Genomic DNA, 19,732 nt, shown 5'->3' with positions numbered 1-19,732 from the left:
TTTTGAGCGCGAAAAAGAACAGGGACGAAAAACGACGCAGACACAGCGCTGACTTCCAACATATGCTTTATTTTCTACAGTGGTACATATATATATATAGACAACAAAAAGCAACGCACGCAGGCGCATTGTACAGGAAAGCTTCATGTAAAACCACAAATAAGTATGCATGATAAGCAATCAAACAACCTGATACCGGATTTTTTTCTTCTTTAAGAGATCAAGCGGTCATTCCTGACTACCACTATCGTCTAGTCACCCTGCGGGCCTTGCTTAGAAAGTCTAGTTCTTTTTGGATAGGTCAATTGAAGGTGCACTAATGCACATGTCTCCCAAACTTGCAATCTTCGCCGCTTCAATTATCTCGCGTGTTGTTTGTGCCTGGCTCCTTCCTGTCGCAGTGCACTGCGAATACATGTGATCGCACCCACACTTCCTGCAGTGGAAAGCCACATGTCCCACACCTCCAGTTCGCACGTTATTTGCGTGCTCACGCAGCCTGTCATTGGCACACCGTCCCGTCTGCGCTATGTATTTCTTGCCACAGGACAGCAGTAACTCATAACGATGTTGTTCTCACATTTAACAAAGCTTTCTTTGTGCTTTTTTTGGCACCTGGGTTTTCAGAACCACTGTAGGAGGCCTTGCACAGATTATAAAGCTTGTTTGGTGCTGAAAGGACGACTCTTACGTTGGCGTTGTTTCCTATCTTTTTCAGCCTATGTGAGACATCGTGAAGGTACGGTATGACGGCGCATTTCTGCTTGACAGGCTCTGTTTCTGGTGAAGCCTGCTCCTCACCCTCGCGAGCATGTTTGACAGTCTTGAGAAGACCCTCCGCCACAGATGTGACGACATACTGAGGAAACCCGCCTTTTTCAGGCAGTCAGCTTGCGCCTGGAAACTACACGAACACTTGTGAGGACAGGAGCGGCGAAGCGCATTCATTAGGGTTAATTTCGCAATACCCCTTTTAACTAGCTTGGAGTGGCCCGAAGAAAACGGCAGAAGCGGCTTATTGCCCCTAGGCTCGTACGACCAGCAGACCTGGTCTCTCTCGAAGAACATTCGTAAGTCAAGAAAACGCAAGGCGTTGTTTTGCGGCATTTCATGCGTGACTGCGAGCGGTTGCAGGAAACGCGTGAACAGATCAAGTACGTTTGAAGAATCATTGCCAAATTCGCCTGGACTTGATTCTAGAAAGACAACGTAGTCGTCTACATATCTAAACACCTTCTTTACATTTGTGCCTGTTACTAGAAACTAGAAACAGAGCTAACAGGCACAAATGTAAAGAAGGTGTTTAGATATGTAGACGACTACGTTGTCTTTCTAGAATCAAGTCCAGGCGAATTTGGCAATGACTCTTCAAACGTACTTGATCTGTTCACGCGTTTCCTGCAACCGCTCGCAGTCACGCATGAAATGCCGCAAAACAACGCCTTGCGTTTTCTTGACTTACGAATGTTCTTCGAGCGAGACCAGGTCTGCTGGTCGTACGAGCCTAGGGCCAATAAGCCGCTTCTGCCGTTTTCTTCGGGCCACTCCAAGCTAGTTAAAAGGGGTATTGCAAAATTAACCCTAATGAATGCGCTTCGCCGCTCATGTCCTCACAAGTGTTCGTGTAGTTTCCAGGCGCAAGCTGACTACCTGAAAAAGGCGGGGTTTCCTCAGTATGTCGTCACATCTGTGGCGGAGGGTCTTCTCAAGACTGTCAAACATGCTCGCGAGGGTGAGGAGCAGGCTTCACCAGAAACGGAGCCTGTCAAGCAGAAATGCGCCGTCATACCGTACCTTCACGATGTCTCACATAGGCTGAAAAAGATAGGAAAACAACGCCAACGTAAGAGTCGTCCTTTCAGCACCAAACAAGCTTTATAATCTGTGCAAGGCCTCCTACAGTGGTTCTGAAAAACCCAGGTGCCAAAAAAAGCACAGAGAAAGCTTTGTTAAATGTGAGAACAACATCGTTTATGAGTTACTGCTGTCCTGTGGCAAGAAATACATAGGGCAGACGGGACGGTGTGCCAATGACAGGCTGCGTGAGCACGCAAATAACGTGCGAACTGGAGGTGTGGGACATGTGGCTTTCCACTGCAGGAAGTGTGGGTGCGATCACATGTATTCGCAGTGCACTGCGACAGGAAGGAGCCAGGCACAAACAACACGCGAGATAATTGAAGCGGCGAAGATTGCAAGTTTGGGAGACATGTGCATTAGTGCACCTTCAATTGACCTATCCAAAAAGAACTAGATTTTCTAAGCAAGGCCCGCAGGGTGACTAGACGATAGTGGTAGTCAGGAATGACCGCTTGATCTCTTAAAGAAGAAAAAAATCCGGTATCAGGTTGTTTGATTGCTTATCATGCATACTTATTTGTGGTTTTACATGAAGCCTTCCTGTACAATGCACCTGCGTGCGTTGCTTTTTGTTTATATATATATATATATATATATATATATATATGTACCACTGTAGAAAATAAAGCATATGTTGGAAGTCAGCGCTGTGTCCGCGTCGTTTTTCGTCCCTGTTCTTTTGCGCGCTCAAAAATGTAACACACACACACACAGATATATATATATATATATATATATATATATATATAAAATGCTTAACAATTGTGGTGACGTGGCTAAAGACTACGCATTATTCGCAGGATGTTGTGCCTATAGTTTAGGTGCTTACTGATAAAACAGTAGGTTGTCATTACAATGTGAACATGTATGAAATGGCATGAAGTGTTTAAAACCGATTCAAAGAATAATTTTACGAATCGCAGAAATTTCAGTTTGTTTATAGGATGAAGGCATGCAGACGTGAAAGAGAAGACACAGACAAACCAAACGCTAGCGTTTGAGCTGTCCGCATCTCTTCTGTTTCCGTGTTGCATGGCTTACTTTCTTCTAGAATCAACATTTTTTGTTGTTTTACGCGAGCGGAAATTGTTCTGAGACTCATCTATATAAACTTCGAGTAGTATTTTATTTCCCCCAGAGGAATCGAGTGCAGCACTGTAAGTTGCTACAAAAACTTGTCGCGGCTGTCATGCATCCACCACAGTGTTCCTGTTTGAGTAAACCCGGTGGAAGTGCCTTGTTGAGTAACAAGAGGTAGCGGCACCAACTTTCGTCGATTGTCAGATAAAAACCCTAATGGTGTTCGCTCTGATTTGAAGTTCTTTTGAAATTCTTGATCAATCTCTATAAAACTTGTTTAGTTTATGTGTATTTGTACGCTGATTTTGAAAATGCAAATATTTTTCTACTATTATATGTCGTGTTAAGTATATCAAACATTTCATGTGCCATGTTAGGCCTGCACGAGTTACAAAGTAAGCATATCACAATAATATGAAATGGGAACTGTATGCAACATAACCAGAATGCATGTCCTAAACCCACTTAACAATAGTCATAGTATGCTGAACATTGACCAGTAAGTGTATGTCTAGCTGGTGATTCGCTCACGAGAGTTCAATATTACGTAACTTTTAACTCAAATGGGTTTAAAACGTGAGTTCGTATGTGGGCTAGTGGGTTCATGAACATTATGCCAGAACAGCGCAGTAAACTCCTTTAAAACTATTGCATACAGTTTTTATCCCCTAACTATAGCGATATGTCGATTTACTTTGTAACTCCAAGTTTGGAAAGGCTTGCTCATCAAGACACATGAAATTTTTATGTGTAAAAACTGCGTTTTCTTCCAGATAATTGCATATTTGAAATCGCCACATAAGTAAACCTAAACTCAGCAAGTTTCATCAATATCGACCAAGAAGAAAAATAAACGCATTATTTGTTGCAGAGTGTCTCATTGAGTACCACGAAGTGGTCACACTGACTCTTGCCAGGGGAGTCATGTACACCACTGTCCTTAAGGACAACGGAGTCAAAGGAACGCTCCAGTGGGGGTCAGCGTTACCATGGCAAAGGGGTCACCCTGACTACCTAGAGGTACTAGCGGGAAATAAAAGGTAGTCACATAGACTCCTGCGTTGGGAGTAACGTAGACTCTCTGCTTGTGAAGAAGGGAGTCGTTGGTCTGAAGAACGAAGGGAGTCGTTTGACACCCCAAATTGTGAAGAAGGGAGTCGTTGGTCTGAAGAACGAAGGGAGTCGTTTGACACCCCAAAAGGTCATCATATGTGTAGCGAGGCGATTACCACCCAAAGGTAGTCAGTACAGACACCCTTTTTTTTAAGAGTGCAACGTTCCCGCCGGTTTCTGCGGAAAACTAAAAAACTTAGTTCCAGCTGCGTGGTTGTTATAGCTATCGGCAGTTTACGACACAGCAGTTCATGGGCGACACTGCGAAGCACCGCTAACAACCTGACACGGCTCCGGTCATGGGTGGGCATGCTACACGGAGCACGCCAGTCGCTATCGTTCACTCCCGCACCGCGGCGACACCGGCTCAGTGCACGTTTCCTATACAGTAACTCTAGCCACTTGTGCAGTACAAAGGAATTATGTTCGTTTTGGAAATTGCGCTCGACGTGTGTCTTGTATTTTCTCGTTCTTACTGTGTCTGCGTTCACGTAGCGCGCCTTTAAAGTCGGATATTCTCGCTCGGCGTTTTCAGAGCAACTGCGAAATCGGCACTTTGCGTTTTCTCCCGTGTTGAATTGCCCGCGAGCACAAGCGAAAGAGCAGGCTGGCAAGTAGAAAACGACGAGCGTTAACAGAACGCGTGTTGAAAGGCGTGTCTGTTATTGTGCAGTTCAACGAGCTACAAAATAAAATCCTAAACTTGCCAAACCGCTATTTTGTCCCATGTTGAGACATCTGTAACACCCTCAAGTGATCCAAGAAACAATGAGCAGAAATACGCATACGATTGAGAATTATAACAACTTTGTCCACAGAAAGCTTAATCAAAGTACTTTGTTTTAGTAGAGGAAAAAATGTTTAAAGTTCAGTTCCACCATTACATTATTTTACTATGGGGAAAATACAAATCAACTGAATTTGCTGCATAAAAAAAACGGCAGTGTATATATAGCACGTCGTTTGAAGTTTCTTTTGTTAGTACTTCATCTTGTGCATCACATATCGAGGTGACAATAAATAGAGTTAAAAATATAACACTGCCATTGTCGTATATGCCACAATTCAAATGGTGCTCGCGTGCCCAAAAAATTCTTGTCACTCAAAATATTTCGGGAAGACTGTATAGAACTAACGTCTATCTATCTATCTATCTATCTATCTATCTATCTATCTATCTATCTATCTATCTATCTATCTATCTATCTATCTATCTATCTATCTATCTATCTATCTATCTATCTATCTATCTATCTATCTATCTATCTATCTATCTATCTATCTATCTATCTATCTATCTATCTATCTATCTATCTATCTATCTATCTATCTATCTATCTATCTATCTATCTATCTATCTATCTATCTATCTATCTATCTATCTATCTATCTATCTATCTATCTATCTATCTATCTATCTATCTATCTATCTATCTATCTATCTATCTATCTATCTATCTATCTATCATCTATCTATCTATCTACGACTATCTATCTATCTATCTTCTATCTATCTATCTATCTATCTATCTTATCTATCTATCTATCTATCTATCTATCTATCTATCTATCTATCTTATCTATCTATCTTCTATCTATCTATCTATCTATCTTCTATCTATCTATCTAGCCGCCGATGTCTGGGTGCTCATGTGATCGCCTCCTTAATTTGGTGTAGACCAAAACTTGCGTGGGAGGGTAAGAGGGTTTGACGAATATGACTGTCTGGTCATGACATGAATAACGTGAAAATCCTGTCGCGTGCGTCGTCATATCCTCACCTCCAGACAAGACACGTGTGGCGCATACCCGTTTACCACGGGCCACGGTTATGCGCCACAGGTGATTGACAGTCAATATCTATCCAGGAACGGCGAAAACAAACATTGGTAATTTAAATACTAGAGAACAGCATCGGCAACGTTGACCCGACGAATGGAAAGAATAAATATCAGGATCCCAGCAGGAATCGAACCCAAGCGTTCTGCGCGGCAGTCAAGTATTCTATAGATATACCACGGAGCCACGCCAGGTCTTGAAACGGCTTTGGGGGGGAAAAAAAGACATCCTATGCAGGCGTGATGTCGGTGCAACATCAATTGTGGTTGCGGGGCTGGCTATGTAGTTTTATAACAAAGCAATAAACAATAACTGTGGACATATCTACTAGCGCGAAAAACACAAAGGACGAGGTAAAGACGGCAGACAGGACACAGCGCTATCTATCTATCTATCTTAGCCTTAGCGTTGTGCAAGGATATGAATCTAGAAGGACTTAGGAAGTGCATATCACGGACGAAGAACGACATGTTGGGGCTGTTCTTCTCTGCCAAGACACACAAAGAAGGGATGCCGTTCAGGTCGATTGTAACAGAAAAGGCTAGCTGGCAGGGTGAGCTTTCGAAGTTCCTTCAAAATCAACTTAATGTTTTGAGAACTGATGATCCTTTTCTCGCATCTAATTCAAATTCGGTCATTCATTACTTGTCAGAGCATGAAAAAACGGGGGAGCGTTTTTTCGCTTTTTCAGTAGACGTAGAAGACCTTTTCTACTCTATTCCGCAGGATCATCTAATGAACGTGGTTAGGGACCGCGTAGAGGAATTTGGCCCTGTTGCCTTTCAGAACTTTTCGGGAATATCTATTGACAATTTTCTGGAAATGCTTAGATTTTACCTCTCTTCTACAGTTGTTGATTTTAACGGTGGTGCCTTTGTGCAGAGGGATGGTATATGTATAGGCTCACGCATAGCACCAGTTTTAAGTGATTTGTTTTTATCAGATTTTGACAGGAGAGTGAACGCATGTGTTGACAAAACTTTTGTCGCAAAGATTTTTAGATATGTTGATGATTTCCTAATTTTAATGACAGGCCTCGAAATGGACGCTAAGGATGCAGTCGTGGATGATGTGCTCGAAGCGTTTAAAACATGTTCTTGTGGTGGTCTAAGGTTTACACATGAGATGCCAGTCGATGGGTGCTTACAATTTCTTGATCTCCGCATCAGCTTTAAGGAACGTACACTCTGCTGGGCATATTGCCCGCGAAGTAAGAAACCAATCCTCAACTATAATTCGGCCCACTCTAAAACTGTCAAAAGGGGAATAGCCGTGAATAGCCTTCGAGCCGCCTTGCACAAATCCTGTGAGCACCAGGTAGCAAGCAGTGTAATGCACCAAGTCAATAGGCTGAGAAGCGCCGGTTTCCCTGACGGCACCATAGTGTCGATAGCGGAAAGCCTCATTTCAGAGGTTAAGCAGGCACGAGGCCGAACCATATAGAGCGTTTTGGCAGGCGTTTTCTGACGTTGCGTCCCTCGGCGTCGTCGCATCAACGCCGTCAGAGAGGGCGGCAAACCATATGAGGAGCGTTAACTCAGCGTCGCACAGTGTGACCAGAGGGAATGAACCTGACACCTCGTAAAGCAGTGTACAGTTTCCGTCAATGGACCAACAAGATATATTCCTGATTATAGCTTTTATGTCTCATTTGCAGTTCTGTGGTGCAAAAAACGAGTAACAGTGCCGCCGAAAAGTCTATTTTTTTATTTGACTTGCAGCGCCAGCTATTGGCATTGAGAAGAACCACAAACTCGTAATATATGGCCTCTGAGCTTGAAGCTGCCGCACGTCTTTGAGGCCACGTATTCGGCCAATACACTCATTCCTGCTAAGCCTACCGATGAACTTGAGTACGACTCTCGGAAAGAGTTCAAAGATATCACGAGCGCTTTGCTGTCGAAGCTTCTAGGGAACAAGCTAAGTCAAATACAAGCATCAGTTGAGAACTTAAGGGCCACACAGCGCACGGCGACGACTTATTAGATTCGAGGCGGGCGGCATCCATTTTCGCAGCAGCAACAACGCCGTTACGTAGCGGAAGTCGCTGCCAGCCGCACGCTGATTGGTTCTGCGTCTATCGAACTGCTTCTGGCGTCGACGCTGCCGCCCGTGATGTCTGGACCAACGTCTGGACCGTCCAGAGGTGGACGTTTCGGCCACCGTCACCGGTAGCGTCGACGTAGAGGGACGCCGGCGTACAAAACGCCGGGACAACGCCGGCAAAAGCGCTCTATATGGTTCGGCCCAAGGCAGGTGCGCCCTGTACCGGTGCCGTACATGCACAGGGTGTCGCACCGCCTCAAAAAGGCAGCACTGAAATGCGGCGTCTCAGTTGTTTTCACTGCACCGAGAAAACTTTCTGGGATGTGCCGTATGGTGAATGCTACGGAGGGTGCTCGAGCCTGTGGGAAAAAGCATGTCACGCGCTTCGTGGAACGCTCAGTCGCAGTGGTATATATGATTCCACTGTCGTGCGGAAAGTGCTACATCGGCCAGACGGGCCGTTGTTTAAACGACCGTCTGAGGGAACACCGGGCATCCGTCAGTGCCGTAGCTGCCGCTGGCCATCTTGCTGACCATTGCCGAAGGTGCGCGTGCAAAGCACAGTTTCACTGCGCTCGTGTGCTCAGGCGGTTGCGAGGGCAATCAGACAGAGAGACCTACGAGGCCTTATGCATACAAAAAGCGGGTGATCGGTGTGTAAGCGCACCATCGCTGGCCCTCAGCAACAAGGAGTGCGCATACTTGGACCGTAATCTGCGCATAGAACCGTTGGATTAGTTATCACACGATTCATCAACTTAGGGCATGTGAAAGTAAAAAAATGTAGTTACGTTTATGGGGGCGTTTTTGGCTGTTTTCTTCCGTGTGGCGCAGCTTGTGATTTCTTGTGTCTTGTGGAAGTAAAAGATCAGTTGAAGATTAGCGCTGTGTCCTGTCTGCCGTCTTTACCTCGTCCTTTGTGTTTTTCGCGCTAGTAGATATATGTCCACAGTTAATACGCACCAACTAGCCCAACTCACTTCTCCAATAAACAATAAATATGTACTTATATGATACAGGCGTTATATCAGGTTAACGGCCGTTGTTCCAGTGTTGGCTCTGCTTTTATAGCAGTGTAATAAACATTACTTTTGTATTCCTATATGATTCAGCAAGCTATATTCAAGCGTTGCTCGACCCCGGAGGAATACGCTAACGAAGGATACGTACGTATGACGTTTGCATCATCGCACCTAAATTGCACTTCGCTGCGATAATATGACGTAATGCCGGGCTCACCACCTACTCAGCAACACAGGCATTTCAAGTGGCGAAGACTATACGTCGGCAACGGAAGTAAGAACTGCAACCTCCGCAGAGATCGAAATCGAAAACAACCCAAGCTCTGCGCCTGTCGTACGTGTGCGTGCAGTGACGTGGCAATGAAATCGTGCTCTGCTCCGACTACTAACCGGCAGCCTTTAGTGCCCTTCCGAAACGTTCTGCCAGCCATATACATTGTTTGCAAGTTTTCAGCAACGTGAAAACTCACAGAAGAACACGATCGTGCTACCCGCGTGGGCGCTGCATACTTCCGTTGCCCCAAGAAACTGTGGCGGCGCAGTGAAGCGGACTTACGGGCCCACGCCCAGGCACGCCGCGAACGCTAAACATAAATTTTTGTTTCTCTCCTGAAAGAAAAAACACTCCCATTTAACTTTCACAAATAAATCTCCTTTGTCTATTCTTCCCAACGAGACCAAGCGTGCATTTTTACTTGGAACGCATCACCAGTCTACATGTGCCTGAACGTGGGGCATTTCACACATTTTTCAATGTTTGCGCCCCTTCCACTTCGAAACTACTCGGTCATCAACTTCAATACTTTTTTGACACGCTTACTGCCAACTATCCAGCCATATGATGTAGTCCTATTTTGTCTGTAATATTCGTAGAATTTAAAAAAAAATAATCAAAATGGGCGCAGAATTGCAGCATTGCTTCACCACAAAGCACATCGTGAGACAAAGTAGTGGTCGTCAATGGGCGATAATAAGATAGTGCCATTCCTTTTCAAGTAAACAGCCAATATTTAAGGCGTTCCGTAAAGTATTTTATTTTTTAGAGTATTTTTTCGCAACCTATGTTTCACCCACTACGGCAAAATTCAAATCACTGTAACAGACAAGAAAAATGTTTTTTTCCATAAAATACTTTCCGAGGGCAAATAGTGCACTGATATGAACGTCCACAATTTTTTACAATACAATTGGAGAGGGTCGAGCGCAATGTTTGGGACGTTTCGCGTGGAATGACCCTTAGGCGAGATTTTCTCTGAGAACAGCAACTTCGAAGGTGTTAATATGATAAGCGAGAGAGAAATGTAATGCGGAAAGGCAGATATGTTAACCAGAAAACATATCTGATTTGCTACCCTGCACTGGGCAAGGGGAGACAGAAAAGTAAGAAAGAGAGGAATGGGATAGGGAGGGAGGGAAGCGCAAACACACACACACGCACGCACAGGGGTGTCACAATCGTTCAACGAGGCGGGTCGCTCGCAGAAACTTCATCAGCGCCTTCGTTGCTTTCTGGCGTGAAGCTCGATCTTCCCGACATTCCAAGATTGACTGCTCAGAAAGCGGCTGGTCGTCGAGGCGAGCAAACACTGCAGAGAGGCACTGTCTCTCAGAGCTGTACTAATAAATCGAAATAAAGGGGTGAGATTGAACACCCCACCCCCTTTATGTATGTTCGTGTGTGTTTGTATGTGTGCGCGTATGTATGCACATAAAGAGTGTAAACATTTGGGAGGGCACACTCCTCTGTGGCTGTGCCGCTAATGCCGGCACCTGCATGGGAACAAACGGGAAGATGCCTTCGATGGGGACCTTCAATTATTTTCTGGCTTAAAACTTAAAAAAAATACACCATCTCGCGCTAAAGGGAACCATGTGAGGATGCGAAGCAGCGGGGAGCCAGTGTCAGCGCTGACGTTGACACTGGCGCTGACGCTTGCGCTTTTGCTACCGCTAACTCTGACACTGGCGGCGGCGTTGACACTGGCGCTCATCGCGGCGTTGCGCAGGAGAGAATGAGGCGCGCACGCTTCGTCATTTTTTACAGCCGAACTACCGTGGCGCCCCCAGCGTAGTATGCAGCTGTCGCACCACCTGTCGTGCGCACCGCTCCGTAGAGTAAAGGATTCCTAGAGGAGAGAGAGAGACAGTGAAGCGTAGGCGAGGAGGGGGCGCGAATGCGCGGCCAGGTGTGGACGCCACGGGACGCGGGAGGGAGGAACAGACAAAGCCCCCGCCATAAGCTGCTTCGCATCTAAAATCAAAGCCGGTACCACCACCAAGTGAAATCGGTACGAACTGCGCAGCAGTTATTCGTCTGTGTTTCCCTTATGTTTTTCTGTTCTTTTCTTGAGCTTATCTGACCTTTTCTTGTGATTATCAGACTAGTTTAGCGATTATCTATTTTCTGTATTATGGTCTGTTTTGCTTTTCTTGCTTGTGGCTCCCAGCGCGGTGCGTTAAACTCCAGGCGCTGGCGTTTCGCCTCCGCCTGACTCTTCCATAGATCTAACTACCGACGCTAGCAGATCGCTATCGCTTCGCTGGCTCGGACAGACAATATAGCCTTTCGGCGACGCTGGCGTTCCAGACATACAGTCTGCTCGGCTTATGTGTATCGAACGTGGGGGCCTGCGTGACGTCAACGCGAGAAATGAGACGACGACAGGGCGGTCCTTTAAACTGATCCGCAGTTAAGGAATGTAATCATAAAAGCTGCCATATTAGAACTTATAGCCTTAAGTTGAGGTGTAAAGCTGATTTCTAACTGAGGTGCCAGGTAGTGCAAATCGCGTCGCAATGCGGATCAATGGGAAAATTATCTGGCAGTTATACTTTTTTTTCCTCGCAATATATACAACCGCCATTGCTCGTACTGGAACTGGTATAGCGCATTAAGGGGGAGAAGAAACGGCCGAGCAGGCCGACACAATTGGACAGAGCGTTCGCTATACCAGTTCAAGTACGACGAACCAACTCGCCCGATCTTCAACGCTCGCGCCATTGGTCAGAAGTATTTTTAATACATAATTTGCAGAGTAAACATCGCTTGCTCAGATAATCAGACATAGCGCAATATATACAAAAGACTTTAAACAGCACATTCTGCAAATTTCTGCAGGCGTATGTAGCAGAAAGATTGCTCTAATACTATACTGAGCTTCGGACGTCTAAACCAGTGGCCGCAAACACGCGGCGCGCTGACCTTTCGCTAGCGGACGGCCCGCACTCAACTGTGCTCGTCCCATGCTTTTTTCGCCATGTTTTCTTAAGTATATTCATCATGTTTACATGATACACAGACGTACGTGACTGGTGTCACGTATTTTTTTTTCATTTCCGTGTGTGAGGCACGCGATGCTGTCACCACGTTTTCAGCCATAACCGTGGAGCAAATTCTTTATATTGCAGAATAGCCGGCCAGAGTTGAGTCATTCTGTAAGTGAGTGTCAGTAAGTGTATGTTTGTTGAAACCCCACGTAAATCCCATTTTGAAATATATATATATATATATATATATATATATATATATATATATATATATTTCAAAATGGGATTTACGTCAAAATGGAACAACTGCCGTCAAGTCAATATTTAAAGAGATGAGTAATTAGGCGTCATTTCGGCACTTCGATCTCATTTTAGCCACGGCAAATAATGTATTCGCGCCTCGACGTAAAGTCCGTGGGTGAAAACGACAGAAGCGTGACTGTCAGAGGATTTTTACAAAAAAAAATAGACACTTTTCATTTGTGCGTCAACACCACGCTTCTAATATTTGCCGGAGCCAGCGATGCCTTTACCGCTAAGACACATGTACACCGTGAATATCTTAGTTTTCCTGAAGGTATCCTTTCAGGCCTTTCAAAACGAAGATTCAGAACCATGAACTCAAATAACTTTCGGGAAAATAGGTCCTGCAAGTCTGTAATGCTGGTGAACTAAAAATAAAAGAACTACAAATCTGAACTGGCTCAGAACGTCATTATTAAAAATATGCCAATGGAAACGTGGAAAGAAAACGCAGCAACAAAAAGCATGCACCCTCCCAGAACCAGACGCTTTTTTCAGGGGGTTCAGCCAACCTTTATTTCGGTGCGTGCATATATAAAAAAAAATTGAATTTTCGGGAGGGGAAAGATTTCACCTTCCTCCCCCACCCCCTGCTACACCGAATTCGACATGCTAATCGTAGAACGCAGATCTGCGAAAGTAAGAAAGAGTAACAGTATTGAAAGTTGGGCTAGTTGGTACGGCAGCATGTTGGTGTACAGCGCGAGGAACGACGAAGACCGAAAGAACAGAAGGGACACGGACGTTAGAAGTAACGCACGAAACAAAAAAGATTTGTGCGTAAACATATTTATTATCACACTTTCACTTGGCTCAAAACAAAGTTTATGGCAAAGAAATATGGACAATGAAAGAAACATGGTAAATATGAACAATGAGGTAAGATAAACAAACAGGTCAGTGACTTCGTTATTATGTAATGCTAACATCGCAGCCGCTTCAAGGCATATGGTGACGTGTGATTCGGAGTAATCATTTTAAACATCATTGATGGTACTAACGATGGAGGTGGCGGTGGTAACGTCCCAGTATAACGGGAACATCACTGCTATCACAGTAATTATGAATTATGAACATTATGAATATCACAGCGGTAAAATCAAACTAATCAGGTTACATCATTTCACACTACAATGTCTGTGACCTTCACGTAGGCAAGAATGCTACGCCAGCAGTAGGTGTCCAGAATGTCAATTTGGCGAGAACCTTCCGGATGCGGCCAGCAGGTGACGGGAAATTGGCTCACCACGCCAGTCATGGCTAGCAGGTTCTCTGTGATGTGTCGACGGGCCTTCCGCACTGCTTCGGCTGCACCGTCTGGGCCGACGACCTTGAAAAGAAGCTTCTTGAAGGATTCCTTGTGGCAGAGCGTGTCAAACACCGCAGCCGGCTCCCGCTGGGTTCCAAACTTCTCCGGGTTCATGGCATACTCGACAGCTCTATTGCAGTAGGATAAGTTGCGTCGATGCACATCGCAGATTTCGAACGTAAGCTCCTCGACAACCGGCATCTCGAAGATATTGCAAATTGCGGAAACTTTCAGACTTGTCAGGACGCAGTTCGACCGCAGCTCGTAGGCAAGGAGTTGGAGTTCGAACGGCTGTACCATAATGTGGCCAAAATGGATGAGCGTAGCGTTTCTCTTTAGCATGTCCATGATTGCGCGCGTGCACGCACCGCTCAGTGCTCCGAACTCCACATCCATGTACAACACAGACTCGTTCTTAGCTAAGCCATTCATGACTGTCTTTAGCGTCACTAGGTCCGCATTGAAATGGCTCATCTCGACCCGCTCCAATGCCCTCGTTTTCAGCAGTAACTCCGCAAATTTCTCACCAGCGGAACGGTTGATGTTCGTCTCGCATTCTAGCAGCAAGGAGTTGAGGCATAGGATGGCGGCCAGGGAAACAAACAGCGTCTTGAGGCAGTGGGCGTTTACGTGGACGGACGTGCCCAAGTGTAGCGACGTGACAAGGTCGGCATTCTGAGGAAGGCCCCTCGCGAGCTGAAGGACACTAGCGAAGCTCTCGTGGTGTAGTATCACGCGGCCGTGGGCGGCGGTACGACTTAAAGTTGAGGCGAGAGGCCTTTCTTTCCGCTCGTCTTCGACATGCCACAGCTTGAGCTCTTTCAGAACACGGTTGCTCGCGAGCGCCTCGACAAGCGCCACAGCTCCCCGATAGGTGATGTCGTTCTCTGAAAGGTCGAGCTTCTGCAGGCTCACGCTGACCTTCAAAGATCGTGCTATCCGGATCGCACCTATGTCGTTGATTTCGTTGCAACTCAGGTTTAGCCCCAGAAGCCTGGTGTACTCCAGAAGGACTGCTAAGGAGTTGGCCTCCGCTTCCGCAAGGTGGCAGCGGGTCACAGTCAAGTACTTCAGAGTTGCATGGCTCCTCAGAACTAGGGCGAGGCCCACCATGTAACACGGAGCGACGTCTAGTCCTTCAAAGTGCAGTTCTTGGAGGCCATGGTTAGTCCTCAGCCCCTCTAAGATGGACGACATCTGGTATTCGTCAAACGCCTCGTCAGACAGGGACAGGTCTCGCAACTTGGATGACGTGGCAAGGTAGTCTCCCAGGACACGTGCTCCGCCTCTTCCGATGGCTGTATAAGAGAGCCCAAGAGCTTCAAGGTTGCTGTTGTGGCACACTGCCTTCATTAGCGTCTCACCGGCCCCGGGTGGCACTTCATTCCTCGCGATCTTGACACTGCGCGTGTTCTTTACCTTGGCTATAATGGCACCAACTCGTTCAACCGTTCGTGACCCGAGAAAAAAGCCCGTGATGCTCACACTCTCGAGAGCAGGCATCTCGCAAATGGAGTCGATCAACGGGTGCCGTGGTGCGTACATCCGGTTGCACACACCCTCCAAGGTTATGTGCTTGATGGTTTGGTTAGATGCAACCGAGGCGCTGAGCATCTTCGCGCACCACGTGTCCGCATAATCGGGGTCCAGGCAGAGCTCGTGTATGCATCTGTGCCCCTTCAAGAGCAGGTCCAGTAGTATGCAGGCTTTGAGAAGCGCGTATGTGCTTCGAGGAGCGTTGAGTTGTACCAGCCGCGCGTTAAGATGGAACGTGCGGATCAAGAGTCTGCCTGGTTCTATTTCCATGATCTCAATCTTGGCTCGCACCAGGGTCTGGTTGAACGTAGGTAAATTATCCGACAGCCAGCAGCGCTCCGTGTCCGTCATCGTACATGGCATTTGAAAATCGAGGTGGGCTTTCTCCAATTCATCCTCTAAATCTTCGAGGTGCTTCACGATGATCTTCAATGGCGTCAGGATGGGACAGTTCTTGTGCAGGTTGAGCGCATAAAGATACCGCTCGCCGGCTGAGATCGTTCTGGATTCTCGTCTGGCGTCATCGCTCCTAGGCATGCTTTGGCACGTCGCAGGTGCCTCGGAGAAGCAACGTGCATAGTCCAGGTCTTTCTTTGCCGATCGGTCAGCACCACCATCGTCAACAGGAGCTGCAGGTGCTTCTGCGCGTGATGCGCTCTGTTCCATGGTGGTCGCATTTTGCTTGGTAGAGGTAGCCACGTTCCCAGCTGATGTCTGGGTAACACCGCTGTGCCTGGACGAAAAAAAATGACGATAGTCAGATTCGCTGTACTCGTACACTGCAGCAACACTAAGAAATCATAGTGAAGTCATGGTAACGTCAAAGAAGAGTAACGCGAAATGCGTGGGCGCTACACCCTAATTGGCCAACAGGGGAGGAGATGATAGGTTCGGCTACACAACATGGATTTCGCGGACGTAACAGCCACAAAACATTACTTTGCAGTAACAAAATATCTCACGGCGGGAGTAAGGAAGCCGCTATTTATGGTCTGCCCATGACGCAGGGATTCATGCACCTTCGCTCCTTCCGTAAATCTACCCACATAGAAGACAGAATCCCCTTCCACAAACTATATATCCATAAACATTGTCCCAGCAATTTTGGTAACATCACTCCCTCCCCCGTTCTCTAAACTACAATACTCGATAAGAACCTATGATCAGAGAAAGCACACTAGGCCGCATGTGAGATGCGCCACAGGAGGAAAAAACTTCTTCGTGTCTGGTTAGAAAATATGTTTGCGCGCATGTAAGCAGAACATTCTAGAACATAAGTGTCTCAACCACAGGGTATAGTACAACGAGGTTTGTTCCATTCAGCACTTGTATGTCTTTCGCTTCTCCACACCTGTACTGAACCAACAACATATTTCCCTGGCGGAATGCGTACAGGTAAGTATGTGTAAAGCATGACTTTCATGCATTAGCTTTCGAAAAGCATTTGAGGTACTACGACCTTCAGCAGAAAGGCGGGAAACGCGCATAGAGCGAGTTTACTCCATAATACCTGTGCCGCACGAGCACAGAAAATGAAAACTTCCTAATACCTTAAAATTTACTGACATTTGTGCGGTGCTACACGGCTAAACCAAATGGCATTCCTCTTAATGTAATTTGTCATCTAATGCCTTCGCTAGAATCCATTCGATTGAGAAATCCGTACTCACGACCCCAAAGCTTGCTCACTCTCATAATATCTGGGGTTTTACGTCCCGAAACCATGATATGAATATGAGAGACACCGTAGTGGAGGGTTCCGGGGTGTACTTGACCGTGCACTGATATCGCACAGTACACTTACCTATACCATTTCGCCTCCACCAATATACGACTGCCGCGACCGGGATCGAACCCGCGACCATTGGCTCAGCAGCAGAGCACCGTAACTACTGATCCACCGTGGCGGACCCTTGGTCACTCTAGTACAAAAATGTCAAAAATACTTTATACATGACTGTTAACAAACCTCATGTCATTTGCCAATTGCACTATAGCCAAATTCACTTCAGAATATCAACGGCTTTTACAGGACAGGAGCCATGTGGGAGTCTGGGCTTCGGATTCATAATGCAATGACCAAAGTCGCTGTGACCAGTTCAAAAAAGTCAGCAACAATCTGAAGCTGAAAGCACTAGAGTACACTTATTCTGCATTTCACAATTCCTGAACGCAGATTAGAGGTGTTAAAATGTCTGTTTATTTTTTTATGATAGCCTTAAAATTCTTCATTTCAAATGTCGCTGTGATTGACATCTGGTCATATACTTTCAAATTTAGGCGTGTAGCACCTCCGCCAAAAAAACTGTCATTCAGGAACTTAATACCTTAACTACTGAATGTCATATCTCGTGCCCGAGTGGCACAGGTATTACACAGATTTTTGCACTTGGTTTCACTTGTGCCTATACTTGATTATGAAGGCGATTTTTTAACAAAAGCGTATGAATATGCTCTTAAAAGGGATGCAGTGCACACAGATGTCGGTGACACAAACTTGAAGAGATACTAAAGATAAAAAAACTATTGTTCTTGTATTAGTAAATTACTGTTTCCCAGTTCGAAAATCACCGCGCTTGCTGCGAGAAGACTCTTCATTAGCGCAGAAACACGAAAAAAGAAAATCAGGGTGGCGACGCCACCTTTAAATTCCCGCCACAAACGTCTCGACGTCAAAAAAATTGGCCGCGTATCTGCGTGCTTCGCTGCAAATGTCGTGTAAAGACGGATAGAAGAGGCGCTGTGTGAGATATGGACGCCATCTGGCAATACTGTCGGGAAACATGAGTGCTGTTGTTGCGTGCTGGTAGTCCCGGCGCAGCAGCAGGCGAAGACCGGCGGGTGACCAACGCGACCGGCGGGGGACGCCAGCCAGCCCGAAAACGCGGTTTGGCGCGACAGCGCTGAAGCAGAAGAAACGTCCGCACTCAACGAGTACTCTCCACACATTCTTTTTCTTTTATTTACACGTCGCCTGGGTAAAACAGGAACGCCAGAGCGGCGCCACAACCGGCAGCCTGAAGGCCGCCCACAACGCTGCTTTTTCATTTTTTAAATATTTTTTTTTCACCTTCTTGGCCTTCTCAAAACTAAAGTTTTCAAAACCAACCCATGGCATTCGTACAGTGCAATACAGAACCGAAACCCGAAACACAACAATGAGCTCGTGAGAAGGACACGGAGGAAGGCAAAATTTCAGCGCAGTCGCATTTTCAGCTTTGTTGAACCAGCGCTCACTAGACGACGACGAAGTAAATGCCTGTCCTGTGCCTTCTTTTACTTCGTCGTCGTCTAGTGAGCGCTGTTTTCAACAAAGATGAACGCATACCAACTCGCTCAAGCTTCCATTCTTATGCATTTACAGCGCAGCTTAAGAAACTAGGGTCCTTAAAATTACGTATGTATGCATTTTCTATTAAAGGAACACGCCACCTAATACTTACCTAGTGATGTTGCACCTCAGATATGCATGATATTTACTTTTGATCGACAACGTTCACAAGTATGAACAGCCATACCAGTTCAAGACGGCTGGCCCTTGGGCAAGTGGTTCAACTTTGGCCGAGTAGCTAAATCGAGGGACGTGCCGACAAACAGAAAGACAGAAAGACAGACCAAAATTTCTGCGTTTAAGTTCCCCAAGAAAGACTATCGTCTTTAAAATATTGACGGCACCTACAAGGTCCTACTCAGTTGAAGTGAAGTCGTGTCCTCTGAGAAAGCCATAGAGTGAGCAGGAAATTTCGTTGAGAGATTGTCGCCAAAATACAAACCCGTGACGCCGCGTGGGGAGATTTCGACGCGAAGTCTAGAGATGAAACTTTGACCGTGACTTTCTCCTCTATTATTAAACCTATGATGGTGAAACTATGGACATTAGAGTTCTCACAGTGCAGTTTACCTACCTATAGACCGGTTCATAGTTACACTGTATTGTCCTTTGAAGGCACTGTGTTTTTGGGGAAAAGAAAACAGTTGGCCGTATGAAGGAACACTTTCCCGGGGATAGGGTGCGCGAAAGTGGCGTCGCACTCTTTTCATGCAAAGCTCCACAAAATTGTGCGCAAAACAATGTTTCGCTAAGCAAAACTTCTAGCACGTGTGCGAGTTAGACACTATACCGTTCTAGCTTTTCCTTGAGAGACGCAATATCTGTGAAAATATCTGAGAACCGAACATATCAGAACTACCGACAAAACTGAAGTTCTAAAAGTTCTTGAAGTTGTAAAAAAAAGCGAAGGAACAAAGAGTATATAAGTAACACCGCAAGTCAAGAAAGATATTCCCAATTTACGATATAAAATATGAAATACGCAAGAATAATATACAAGATAAGCAGACAGCTAGACGGCATGCA

The sequence above is a fragment of the Rhipicephalus sanguineus genome, chromosome 7, assembly GCF_013339695.2.
Source record: "Rhipicephalus sanguineus isolate Rsan-2018 chromosome 7, BIME_Rsan_1.4, whole genome shotgun sequence".
NCBI lineage: Eukaryota > Metazoa > Arthropoda > Arachnida > Ixodida > Ixodidae > Rhipicephalus > Rhipicephalus sanguineus.
This window is presented reverse-complemented; position numbering follows the sequence as displayed.